Below are 13786 nucleotides of genomic sequence, written 5' to 3' on the forward strand. Positions count from 1 at the left end.
AAAGATCAACAACTTCGAAGGCACAAATCCGAAGGTGGTAAACGGTCAAAGAATCAAACATTATATCTCAGGTAATCCCATAAATGTTGAAACCAATATTATTGAAACCGTAACCCTAGAGGAATACATAAGGGACACTTTCCGGAACGTTTCATACTCCGAAAAGGAATAGGTATGTGGTACGGTAAGTAAACCGACTCCAAAACAATTTTAAGGCAATATTTATCCGTTTTGGAATATTTAGAAAAATAGAAAAATAAGTAATAGTCCGGGAAGGACACGAGGGTCCCACGATGGAGGTGGGCGCGCCCCCTACCTCGTGAGCACCTCGTGTGCCTTCCGGACTCCGTTTTCTTGCATGTTACATATTTTGGTTGGTAAAAAATCATTATATAACCTCCCGAAGGTTTTGACTCCCGTATCACGCAAACCTCCTCTGTTCTTGTTTCGAGCTGTTTTCTGTCAGGGTTTTCCAAGCTAGGCATCATGTCATCTCCCTCCTCCAACAATGGTGACAACGATGCTTGGCTAATGAAGATAGATCTAAAGAGGGAAGAACCCTCGAGGGTCAACAAGGATGAACGGATCCAGAAGGCCATGGAGGATCAAGCTCCGACAGCAAAAGACATCCTTCAACTTAATCATAACCTTCTTACCCCAACTGAGATCGAAGCTTTCAAGATGATTGAGTTAGCTCGTATACAAAACAAGTATCTCACACAAGAAAATATTTTGTTGAAGGAGCATATTGTCGCACTCAAGGGAATTATTCGCAAGCTGGAGGACCTCTTACGCTCGATGTGCGATTACCCGTCACCTCCACCTTCTTCACCGACAAAGGATATATAATCACATGGGTATGGGCACTCCCCTTGGCAACTGCCAAGCTTGGGGGAGGTGCCCCGGTATCGTATCACAATCACAACTCCTATCTTTATCGTTTTTCTTAGTTCGATCCTATTAGTTGTATCTTGATCTAGTAGAATAAAGTTTATGGCATGATCTAGTTTTGAGTTTGCGTTATGATCTCTCTTTGTAATCGAGTCCGTGAGTTATATATAATAAAGATTAGTGTTGAGTCAAGGGCTTGATTATTTTGCCATGATCTTGGGTGAATAAAAGAAAAGAGAAAAAGAATAAAAAGAAACAAAGAGTTCATATTGATCTTATTGAGAGTAATGACTTCACATAGAAAGGGTATGATGATTACAAGTTGTTGGGAGTTGGTAGACATAGCCTTGGTCATCATTGCAATTAATAGGAAGTAATAAGGAAAGAGAGGTTTCACATATAGATATATTATCATTGGCATCTTTTATGATTGGGAGCACTCATTAAAATATGACATGCTAAAGAGTTGATGTTGGACAAGGAAGACAACGTAATGAGTTATGTCTTTCTTATATCTGAGATAAAGTATGTTGTCATGGATCCTCTAACTTGTTGAGCTTGCCTTTCCCCCTCATTCTAGCCAAATTCTCAGCACCAAGTAGAAATACTACTTGTGCTTCCAAATACCCTTAAACCAATTTTGCCATGAGAGTCCACCATATCTACCTATGGATTGAGTAAGATCCTTCAAGTAAGTTGTCATCGGTGCAAAGCAATAAAAATTGCTCTAAATATGTATGATTGATTGGTGTGGGAGAAATAAGCTTTATATGATCTTGTGATGTGGAAGTAATAAAAGCGACGGACTGCATGATAGAGGTTCATATCACAAGGGGCAATATAAAGTGACGTTCTTTTGCCTTGAGATTTTGTGCATCCAACCATAAAAGCGCATGGCAACCTCTGCTTCCCTCTGCGAAGGGCCTATACTTTATTATTATCTTCTACCTTATGCAAGAGTCATGGTGATCTTCACCTTTCCTTTTTCATTTTGTCCTTCGGCAAGCTCAGCATGTTGGAAAGAACATAATATATATATATATATAATTGGATGTAGGGGAGCATGAACCATTATTGTTGACATTACCCTTGAGGTAAAAGGTTGTGGGGCAAAACTATAAGCCCCTATCTTTCTCTGTGTCCGATTAAAACTCCGTAACCACAAGTATTGCGTGAGTGTTAGCAATTATGGAGGACTAAATGATAGTTGAGTATGTGGACTTGTTTTTAGCTCTGACATAGACTCTTTCCGATGTTATGATAAATTGCAATTGCTTCAATGACTGAGATTATAGTTTGTCGGAGCCCAGTAAGGTTTATGATTTATACTTTTGCATATTGAATAGATCATCACTTGAACATAAGTAATCATATGACAAAATCTATATATGTTGCTGTTATGAGAATAATCATGATGCCTTCATGTCCGTATTTTATTTTTATCGACGCCTCTACCTCTAAACATGAGGACATATTTATTGTTATCGGTTTTTCGCTAGAGGACAAGTGAGGTCTAAGCTTGGGGGAGTTGATACGTCCATTTTGCATCATGCTTTTATATCGATATTTATTGCATTATCGACTATTATTTCACTTTATGTCACAATATTTATGGCTATTCTCTCTTATTTTACAAGGTTTACATAAGGAGGGAGAATGCCGGCAGCTGGAATTCTGGGCTGGAAAAGGAGCAAATATTAGAGACCTATTCTACACAACTCCAAAAGTCCTGAAACTCCATGGAACATCTTAAAATAAATAAAGAAAAATCCTCGCCAAAGATGAAGGCCAGGGGGCCCGCACCCTGCTCACAAGGGTGGGGGGCACGCCCCCCTACCTCGTGGGTCCCCTGGTGGCTCTCCGACGTCCATCTTCTCCTATATGAAGTCTTTCAATGAGAAAAAAAATCAGAGGGAACCTTTTGGGACGAGACTCCGCCGCCACGGGGCGGAACCTTGGCGGAACCAATCTAGAGCTCCGGCAGAGCTGTTCTGCCGGGGATACTTCCCTCCAGGAGGGGGAAATCATCACCATCATCATCACCAACGCTCCTCTCATCGGGAGAGGGCAATCTCCATCAGCATCTTCACCAGCACCATCTCATCTCCAAACCCTAGTTCATCTCTTGTATCCAATTCTTGTCTCAAAGTCCGAGATTGGTGCTAGTAGGTTGCTAGTAGTGTTGATTACTCCTTGTAGTTGATGCTAGTTGGTTTATTTGGTGGAAGATCATATGTTCAAATCCTATATGCATATTATTACCCCTTTGATTATGAACATGGATATGCTTTGTGAGTAATTATGTTTGTTCTTGAGGACACGGGAGAAGTCTTGCTATTAGTAGTCATGTGAATTTGGTATTCGTTTGATATTTTGATAAGATGTATGTTGTCTAGCCTCTAGTGGTGTTATGTGAACGTCGACTACATAACACTTCACCATTATTTGGGCCTAGAGGAAGGCATTGGGAAGTAATAAGTAGATGATGGGTTGCTAGAGTGACAGAAGCTTAAACCCTAGTTTATGCGTTGCTTCGTAATGGGCTGATTTGGATCCACATGTTTCATGCTATGGTTAGGTTTACCTTAATACTTTTGTTGTAGTCGCGGATGCTTTCAATAGAGGTTAATCATAAGTGGGATGCTTGTTCAAGTAAGAACAGCACCCAAGCACCGGTCCACCCACATATCAAATTATCAAAGTATCGAACGCGAATCATATGAACATGATGAAAACTAGCTTGACGATATTCCCATGTGTCCTCGGGAGCACTTTTCCTATTATAAGAGTTCGTTCCGGCTTGTCCTTTGCTATAAAAAGGATCGGGCCACCTTGCTTCACTCTATTTACTTTTGTTACTTGTTGCTCGTTACAATTTATCTTATCACAGAACTATCTGTTACCACTTATTTCAGTACTTGCAGAGAATACCTTGCTGAAAACCGCTTATCATTTCATTCTGCTCCTCGTTGGGTTCGACACTCTTACTTATCGAAAGGACCACGATAGATCCCCTATACTTGTGGGTCATTAGTGCTCGAGCTGTTCGGAATTTAGGTTCATCACTGGCATTGAAGGTGATAGCCGTGTCGCTCCATGGATTTATTGCTTCCACGTGGCAGATTTCGGCAATGCTGCAGAGTGTTCTCTTGCACCTATTATTTGATGCGAAGGTCTCAAAGACTGTTAATACCGTATTGTTATCCATGGGATGGTGCTCTATGGAATCTGGGATGAGAAGATCTGCACCGCTTCTGGCCACCTGCCGGAGTATGCAACATGCTCTAAGGCTGTGTGTTGGCATGGTATCCGCCGTACTATGAATTTTGCAGGGGCCGTTAAGCCATCCCTCCAATACGGTTCCGTGCCCTGTAGAGGGTTTTTGTTTCTTTGTAACAAACTCGGGTGTCTTATGATAGTGCACCCTTTTGCTTCGGACTGGGTGTATATTCTGAGCCGGATTATCCCAAATTTTGTTTCGGTTTTCCAGGCGTTTTCCATCGCACAGTACTTTCGTACTATGGACGCCAAGTTAGCGAAGCGTGATATGTCACGGCGACTTATGGCGTTAAGGATTCCCTTGTCCATGTAGTTATTGCAAAAAAGTGAGACCGCGTCTTCCTCGCGGTAGTCCTTAACCTTGTTCATCACAAGGAGGAATCTGGCCCAATAATGATGTACTGTTTCATGGGGCTCCTGCCTGATGTTGGAAAGATCATTTATGTCTGGGTGGGTGGGTGGTTTTGAGTTCGAACCCCTACCCGATCTGAGACCCAGGGGCCGAGGAGTTTCCGATCTTGGAAGTTCGGATTCTGGGATGTTGCCCGATGAGTCTGGCCCGCTGCCTGACTCTAGGTTCAGGGTTTGGGTGATGTCCTCCCGTAAACGGGTATCCGGCTTGGAGAGCTCAGGAATTCGGACATAGTTAGTCCTCAAGATAGAGGAGGAATCGCCGCATTGTTCCTCCACCACCGCGACATGATGGGTGACCGGTGGAGAATTAATCTCCCTTTGATCGGGTTTAAGCCCAATCCGATCATAGTCCGTAGCGACTCCCAAGGCGGCGATGCGATCCAATAGTTCGTTTAGGGAAGAGAGCTCCATTGGATCCATCTGCTCGGCGAATTCCGAGCCGACATGGAGGCTGTTTTTGATGACCTAAGAAGTCATCGTCGGTGCAGCGGCTGAACAGGCGGTCATGACGAAACTACCTAGCCAGAGAGTTTGGCCGACAACCAAAGATCCCCCGGCGGTAATGTTGTTTTTAACAATGAGATGAGGCATCCTTCCTTACGGCGACATCACAGACGAACTCTCAATGAAAGCACCAATGTCGGTGTCAAAACCGGCTGATCTCGGGTAGGGGGTCCCGAACTGTGCGTCTAAGGCGGATGGTAACAGGAGGCAGGGGACATGATGTTTTACCTAGGTTCGGGCCCTCTTAATGGATGTAAAACCCTACTTCCTGCTTGATTTATTCTTGATGATATGAGTATTACAAGAGTTGATCTACCACGAGATCGGAGAGGCTAAACCCTAGAAGCTAGCCTATGGTATGATTGTATGTTGTCCTACGGACTAAAACCCTCCGGTTTATATAGACACCGGAGGGGGCTAGGGTTACACAAGGTCGGTTACAAAGGAGGAGATATACATATCCGTATTTCCTAGCTTGCCTTCCACACCAAGTAGAGTCCTATCCGGTCATGGGACGAAGTCTTCAATCTTGTATCTTCATAGTCCAATAGTCCGGCCAAAGGATATAGTCTGGCTGTCCGGAGACCCCCTAATCCAGGACTCCCTCACCCAAGCTTAGGGTTTTGCATATCATTAACACAATTGACATGAAGAGAATTTATAATAACATCATTGCAATCATGCTTTTCATCGAAGGAACTATTAAGTATGGGTGCAATAGAAACGATCTCATGTTTAACATAAGGAACTATAGCAAATTCATCTTCATAAATATTGGCGTCATGGCCACAAGAATAGCAAGCATCATGTTCATCAGGGGATATTTCAATCAAATCACCGGAATCGTAATTATCTATAGATTCATGCATATCATTATTTTCTTCGAAAGCAACGGTCATTCTTTCAATAAATTCTTTGACATAGACATTATGAGCATAGTTTTCATAGCAATATTTAAGTATGTCAAAATTTTCAGATTCGTAGATAGTAATATCATATTTTTCAATCAAAGAAGCAACTTCATAAGCACCCTTAAAAGCAACAAATTCTTCAATTCGTTCGATATCGTAGTAACTATAAACACCCTTTGCATAAAAAGATAAGATTTCAATATCATTAAACTCACATAGGTAGGGGAGGTGTTTTTAGGGTTCTTAGAGCAACAAGTAAAATCAACAATTTCACAAAGATTCCAAGCATAACACAGCAATCTATTTATTTGATTCCATAAGAGTCTCCCTTTTCAAACAAACGGTGACGCACAAAATGAGCATGATCATCTAATGATTTCCCATCAACTAGGCTAGTTGGGGTATTAGCACGAGCGCATAAGGATCGAAGATGATCTAAGTAGGACACTTTAAGTGGATCCATATCAATAGATTTTTAGCAAGCAAAGATGCAAGCAAATAGAAGGCACATGGAAACACAAACAAGGATACATACGGGAAGAAGGCAAACAAAATAAGAGGCAAAAAGGGAAAGAGAAGGAGGACGGAGAGAGAGGGAAAATAAAACGGCAAGGGTGAAGTGGGGGAGAGGAAAACGAGAGGCAAATGGAAAATAATGTAATGCGGGAGATAATGGTTTGTGATGAGTACTTGGTATGTTGACTTTTGCATAGACTCCCCGGCAACGGCGCCAGAAATCCTTCTTGCTACCTCTTGAGTACTGTGTTGGTTTTCCCTTGAAGAGGAAAGGGTGATGCAGCAAAGTAGCGTAAGTATTTCCCTCAGTTTTTGAGAACCAAGGTATCAATCAAGTAGGAGGCCACGCACGAGTCCCTCACACCTACACAAACAAATAAAATCCTCGCAACCAACGCAATAAAGGGGTTGTAAATCCCTTCACGGTCACTTACGAAAGTGAGATCTGATAGATATGATAAGATAATATTTTCGGTATTTTTATGATAAAGATGCAAAGTAAAGAAAGCAAAATAAATGGAAAAGGAAATAGCTTGTTGATGGAAGATTAATATGATGGAAACTAGACCCGGGGCCATAGGTTTCACTAGTGGCTTCTCTCGAGAGCATAAGTATTATGGTGGGTAAACAAATTACTATTGAGCAATTGACAGAATTGAGCATAGTTATGAGAATATCTAGGTACGATCATGTATATAGGCATCACGTCCGAGACAAGTAGACCGACTCCTGCCTGCATCTACTACTATTACTCCACACATTGACCGCTATCCAGCATGCATCTAGAGTATTAAGTTCAAAAGAACAGAGTAACACTTTAAGCAAGATGACATGATGTAGAAGGATAAACTCATGCAATATGATATAAACCCCATCTTGTTATCCTCGATGGCAACAATACAATACGTGCCTTGCTGCCCCTACTGTCACCGGGAAAGGACACCGTAAGATTGAACCCAAAGCTAAGCACTTCTCCCATTGCAAGAAAGATCAATCTAGTAGGCCAAACCAAACTGATAATTCGAAGAGACTTGCTAAGATAACCAATCATACATAAAATAATTCAGAGAAGATTCAAAGATTGTTCATAGATAAACTTGATCATAAACCCACAATTCATCGATCTCAACAAACACACCGCAAAAGATGATTACATCGAATAGATCTCCACAAGAGAGGGGGAGAACTTTGTATTGAGATCCAAAAAGAGAGAATAAGCCATCTAGCTAATAACTATGGACCCGAAGGTCTAAAGTAAACTACTCACACTTCATCGGAGAGGCTATGGTGTTGATGTAGAAGCCCTCCGTGATCGATGCCCCCTCCGGTGGAGCTTCGGAACAGGCCCCAAGATGGGATCTCACGGGTACAGAAAGTTACGGCGGTGGAATTAGGGTTTTGGCTCGTATCTGGTAGTTTGGGGATACGTAGGTATATATAGGAGGAAGAAGTACGTCGGTGGAGCAACGTGGGCCCCATGAGGGTGTAGGGCGCGCCTGGGGGGGGGGGGGTTAGGCGCGCCCCTACCTCATGTCCTCCTGGTTTCTTTCTTGACGTAGGGTCCAAGTCCTCTGGATCATGTTCGTTCCGAAAATCACGTTCCCGAAGGTTTCATTCCGTTTGGACTCCGTTTGATATTCTTTTTCTGCGAAACTCTGAAATAGGCAAAAAACAACAATTCTGGGCTGGGCCTCCGATTAATAGATTAGTCCCAAAAATAATATAAAAGTGTATAATAAAGCCCAATAATGTCCAAAATAGGATATAATATAGCATGGAACAATAAAAACTTATAGATACGTTGGAGACGTATCACACAGTTCGGGACCCCCTACCTGGGATCCGCCGGTTTTGACACCGACATTGGTGCTTTCATTGAGAGTTCCACTGTGCCGTCGACAAAAGGTTCGATGGCCCCTTCAAATACAAGTAATGACGCTGTCCAAAGAGGAACCTTCCTCGCTAGACAAATCTTCATATTCGGCAGCTTCGTACTGCGGGCCAACTCGCTTGGCCATCTGGAGTAGATCGACAGCTACACCCCTGGCCATCAGGTCAGATTCGGGAGCTTGAATTACGTCGTGGACATCCGTGGAGATTTGATCTTCAACGGATTCGAGACCACGACAACCGCTCCCCATCGCCTCGATGAACATGGCTTAAACCTGTCATCGGGCCGCATCCAGGAGATAGCTCCTGTAGAAGCTCTGGCCTTAAATCCGGAGCAGATCAAGTCGCTCGAAGATGGGAAGCTCGACCCCATCAGAGGGGCTACCAATTCCGTGGCGCTGGAGCCGCACGCAGATTCCACTTCATACGGTATCTGCATCAACAGAACCTCGGACTCGCCTCCGATGTCGAACTCCGAACCTTGCGAGCTCGCGTATACCGAACTCGATCGGTTATCGATCTTCAAGTTCAGCGCCGCAGATGTCTTCCAACACTCGCCCATGGGTGACATACTAAACTCGCTAAAAAACCTATCCCTGGCAGACGACTCGTCGCCGAACTATGTTCGGTTCGAACTTTCAGCGGACGATGGAGGATTTTGTTCCCCACACGCCACCCACTTCGTAGCCACTGTTGAAGACCTAACCAACATGCCCGACCCTCGCCCCGAAGACATTGATGGTGGGGACGGCGATAAGGGGCAGGGCCAGAGCTTACTACCCTCTCTACATGGGATGACCACTTCATGGTATGACATGTGCAGGATAGACACACCTTACGACGCTCTCGACGATGACAAGGAGGATCAGGTCGAGAATAAACTGCCTGGTACACAGCCCGGACACCGGCGCCCTAGGTCACATCGCCCAAGAGAAAACACTGCCAACACCAGAGAAGATGATACTCCGGACAACAAAGACCCTGTTGAGGTAGAATCTAAGGAGGAGGAAGAGGAAGGCAGGCAAGACAGCTTTGTTGAACAGACCACATATGGGGACTCGGAGGACAACAATTATCTCCCACTCTCCGAGGAAGAGGAGACCCTCAGCAACGAGGATTTTATCATGCCCAAGAACCTCTCGAGCAGGAGCGCTTCAAAGCCGGCTTATAGCCACTGCAATGAGCCTAAGAAAGAAGCAACTGCAGCTTCAAGCAAACCAAGATTTGCTCAACGATAGATGGACCGAGGTCTTGGCCGCTGAAGAATACAGCCTTAGCAGCCCAGTCAAAAGACACCCCAAGAATAGGTGGCTCCCTCAATACGATGGCAGAGCGATGGAACCCATACCACCATCGAACAATGCGGCAGGCCGACCACAGTTTGGTCCAGACAAAGCAGCAGCCCAAGCAGAGCACCATACCAACCCATACGGCATTCAAAACAAAACAGCACGGGGGAATACCCGCGATATCAACCAAGACACGGAGGGTAGAGCAGGACGCACAAGATCGATGTACAGATCACAAAGATATGCCCCGATCGACGATGATGGTCGCTTATTCGGACGCTATAAAACCGACCATGCCCGGTTCAAGCGCCGTAAACGGAGCCCGCTGGAGGTGCTCCATAGTGTGGCTCAACATAGAGGAGCCGCACACCCTCTTTGCTTCACTAACGAAGTAATGGAGCACGAATTTCCAAACGGGTTTAAACCCATCAACATCGAATCATATGATAGAACAACAGATCCCGCAGTATGGATCGAGGATTACCTCCTCCATATTCACATGGCCCGTGGAGACGACCTCCACGCCATTAATTACCTACCTCTCAAGCTTAAAGGGCCAGCTCGATACTGGCTAAACAGTTTGCCAGAAAATTTCATTGGCAACTGGGAAGATTTGGAAGACGCCTTTCGAGACAATTTCCAGGGAACATATGTTCAGCCATTATATGCCGATGACTTAAGTCACATTGTCCAGGAGCCCGACGAGTCAGCCAGGGAGCTCTGGACCAGGTTCTTAGTCAAAAAGAACCAAATTGTTGACTGTCCAGACGCAGAAGCCCTTGCGGCCTTTAGACATAGTGTCCGGGATGAATGGCTAGCACGCCACCTCGGCCAGGAAGGACCCAAATCCACGGCAGCCCTTACCGCTCTAATGACCCGCTTCTGCGCGGGAGAAGACAACTGGCTTGCTCATAAAAGCAACGATGCCAGTGGCCCCGGGCACTTCCGAAATCCGAGATGGCAATGGAAAGCCACGACGAACCGAACACAACAGTCGCAGTAATATATGCGACACATCGGTGAACGCCGGATTTCAGAATCCGAAGCCCGGTCAACGGAAGAAGCCACTAAAGGCAAACTAGGATGGACCATCCACCCTTGACAGGATATTGGACCGACGTTGTCAGATTCACGGTCACCCCGACAGGCCAGCCAATCGTACCAACCGAAATTGTTGGGTCTTCAAGCAGGCAGGCAAGCTTAACACTGACCACAAGGGGAGGATCCCACCAGGCGATAAAGATGACGGATTGGCTCGCCAGAAGAACGCCAGGGGCCAGAAATAGTTCCCCTCCGATGTTCGACCACTCCCGGAACGCAAGTAGCAGTTCGTCTTGCGCCACCCATGTTCTGTACTGGCAAAATTTGCACCACGTGCAGATCACTACGCACTCAAGATACCATGGGCATCGGTGGAAGCACAATACGGACCACCCTACAAGCATTCCCGTAACGTTTCTTATCTGCTTACCTTATTTTTCTGTATCATCCCTAAAGAACAGGTGACCAGCTGGACATCATCTACAACGGACTCTATCGGACTTCGGATCTGTATGCTCACCTAAGGGGATACTTCCGTTAAGGATTCCCCTCCCCGAGGACGGGCGATGTAGACGTGCGACAGGAGGTCCAAAAAAACTTTTTGTGGACTACACTCTTTATTCCGAGCCTGTATTATGCCCTCTTTCCTCTGATCCCGACCCCGAGCATGTCAAATAGCCAGGTTCGTGGTTTCTTTTATTATTATATATATACATAAATTTATCATTGGCACATCACTCCGTTCTTAGTAAGTCTCATCCGAACCAATCTTTCATACTCTTTTAACAATAAGTACGGCCTTAACGGCTGCTCTGCAGATACACCTCGGCATACCCTGCCAGGGGCTCGGCATGGGAACGAATGAGCTGCCAGTAAAAGTCTGAACAACTCTATAGCGTACTTCAGTGTCGCTAGTTTGGCCTTATATGCATCAGCTCCAAATAATCGTCTTGGGTCAATAGTTGGGTTGCCTAGCTCCTGTGTTTTCTACCTTACGTTCCGCTCTATCGGCTAGGGTAGTAAAGGGAGAACTACTGCGATTGTGCCCTGGCCTAGACCGGACGAGCACGTCAGTAGAGAAAGCTGAAAACTGACTGTCATGATGCGGCGAGAGCTGGTCAACCACTTGACGACATATTGGAATCTTTAGCGATTCTCCGTGTAACACGAGGGATCTTTTTTAGATCAGATATGCAAGGCACCACACGCCGCATACACGCCAGGGGCTATGTCATAGCCCCACCATAAAACTCCTATGGTTAAGTGAAAGTGTTAACGCCTTATAGTCCAATTGCCTGGTTCGCCGCATTATCACCTCCTTCATGTATCAAGACGTTGGATAAAGAGTGATTAAATGTTTTTCCGAACACCCCCATACTTCCTACAAGGGGGCTGAAGCCGACGACTGGAAAACTTTCAGATTATATTAAAACGACCGCATAGGAGGAATTCAAGCTCTTCGAGCAAAACATAAATAGATTAAATATAAAGTTGTCTCTTACAATCATCATACACCTCACTCGAACATTATGTTTTTCGATCATTGACCCTCTATCAAGCGGGCGGCCTCCATGACGTCTTCAAAATAACTCTCCGGTTCCGGACGGTCCCTACCTTCTGGCGGACCCTTCGTGGCGATGTCGATGGCCTTCATCTTTCCCTAGAATGTCTTGACTCGGGCAAGGGCCATCCATGCACCTTCAATGCATGCCGATCGCTTCGCAACATTGATTCGCGGCACCACTTCGACAAGCTTCTGCACCAAACCGAAATAGCTACTCGGCACAGGCTCGGTTGGCCACAGCCGAATTATAACATCCCTCATGGCAGCACCAGATACCCTATGAAGTTCGGCCCATTGGGACATCTGTTCATTGAGCAGAAACGGGCACTTCGACGCACCGAACTATGACCAAAAAAGCTTCTCCGTTGCATATCTAGCTCGCGCTTGGTAATACCGCACTGCATCGGAAGAACTCTTCGGCAAGTCCAAATACTTGTCCGGAGAACTCCACACTTGGTTCAGCTGAGCATAGTCCGGGTCGCCGAATGATACGTCTCCATCGTATCTACTTTTCCAAAAACTTTTGCCCTTGTTTTGGACTCTAACTTGCATGATTTGAATGGAACTAACCCAGACTGACGCTGTTTTCAGCAGAATTACCATGGTGTTATTTATGTGCAGAAACAAACGTTCTCGGAATGACCTGAAACTTCACGGAGCAACTTTTTGGAATATATAAAAAATACCTGCAAAAGATGAAGGCCAGGGGGCCCACCACTTGTCCACGAGGGTGGGGGGCGCGCCCCCTACCTCGTGGGCCCCCTGGAGCTCCTCCGACTCCAACACCAACTCTATATATTGTGTTTCGGGGAGAAAAAAATCAGAGAGAAGAATTCATCACGTTTTACGTTACGGAGCCGTCGCCAAGCCCAAAAATCTCTCGGGAGGTCTGATCTGGAGTCTGTTCAGGGCTCCGGAGAGGGGAATCCATCGCCATCGTCATCATCAACCATCCTCCATCACCAATTTCATGATGCTCACCGCCGTGCGTGAGTAATTCCATCGTGGGCTTGCTGGACGGTGATGGGTTGGATGGGATCTATCATGTAATCAAGTTAGTTTTGTTAGGGTTTGATCCCTAGTATCCACTATGTTCTGAGATTGATGTTGCTATGACTTTGCTATGCTTAATGCTTGTCACTAGGGCCTGAGTGCCATGATTTCAGATCTGAACCTATTATGTTTTCATCAATATATGAGTGTTCTTGATCCTATCTTGCAAGTCTATAGTCACCTATTATGTGTTATGATCCGTTAACTCCGAAGTGACAATAATCGGGATACTTACCGGTGATGACCGTAGTTTGAGGAGTTCATGTATTCACTATGTGTTAATGCTTTGTTCCGGTACTCTATTAAAAGGGGGTGAGGGAGTCTTGTATTAGGGGGTGTCCGGACAGCCGGACTATCTCCATTGGCCGGACTGTTAGACTATGAAGATACAAGATTGAAGATCCATCCCGTGTCCGGAAGGGACTTTCCTTGGT

The sequence above is a fragment of the Triticum aestivum genome, chromosome 7A (genome assembly GCF_018294505.1).
Source record: "Triticum aestivum cultivar Chinese Spring chromosome 7A, IWGSC CS RefSeq v2.1, whole genome shotgun sequence".
NCBI lineage: Eukaryota > Viridiplantae > Streptophyta > Magnoliopsida > Poales > Poaceae > Triticum > Triticum aestivum.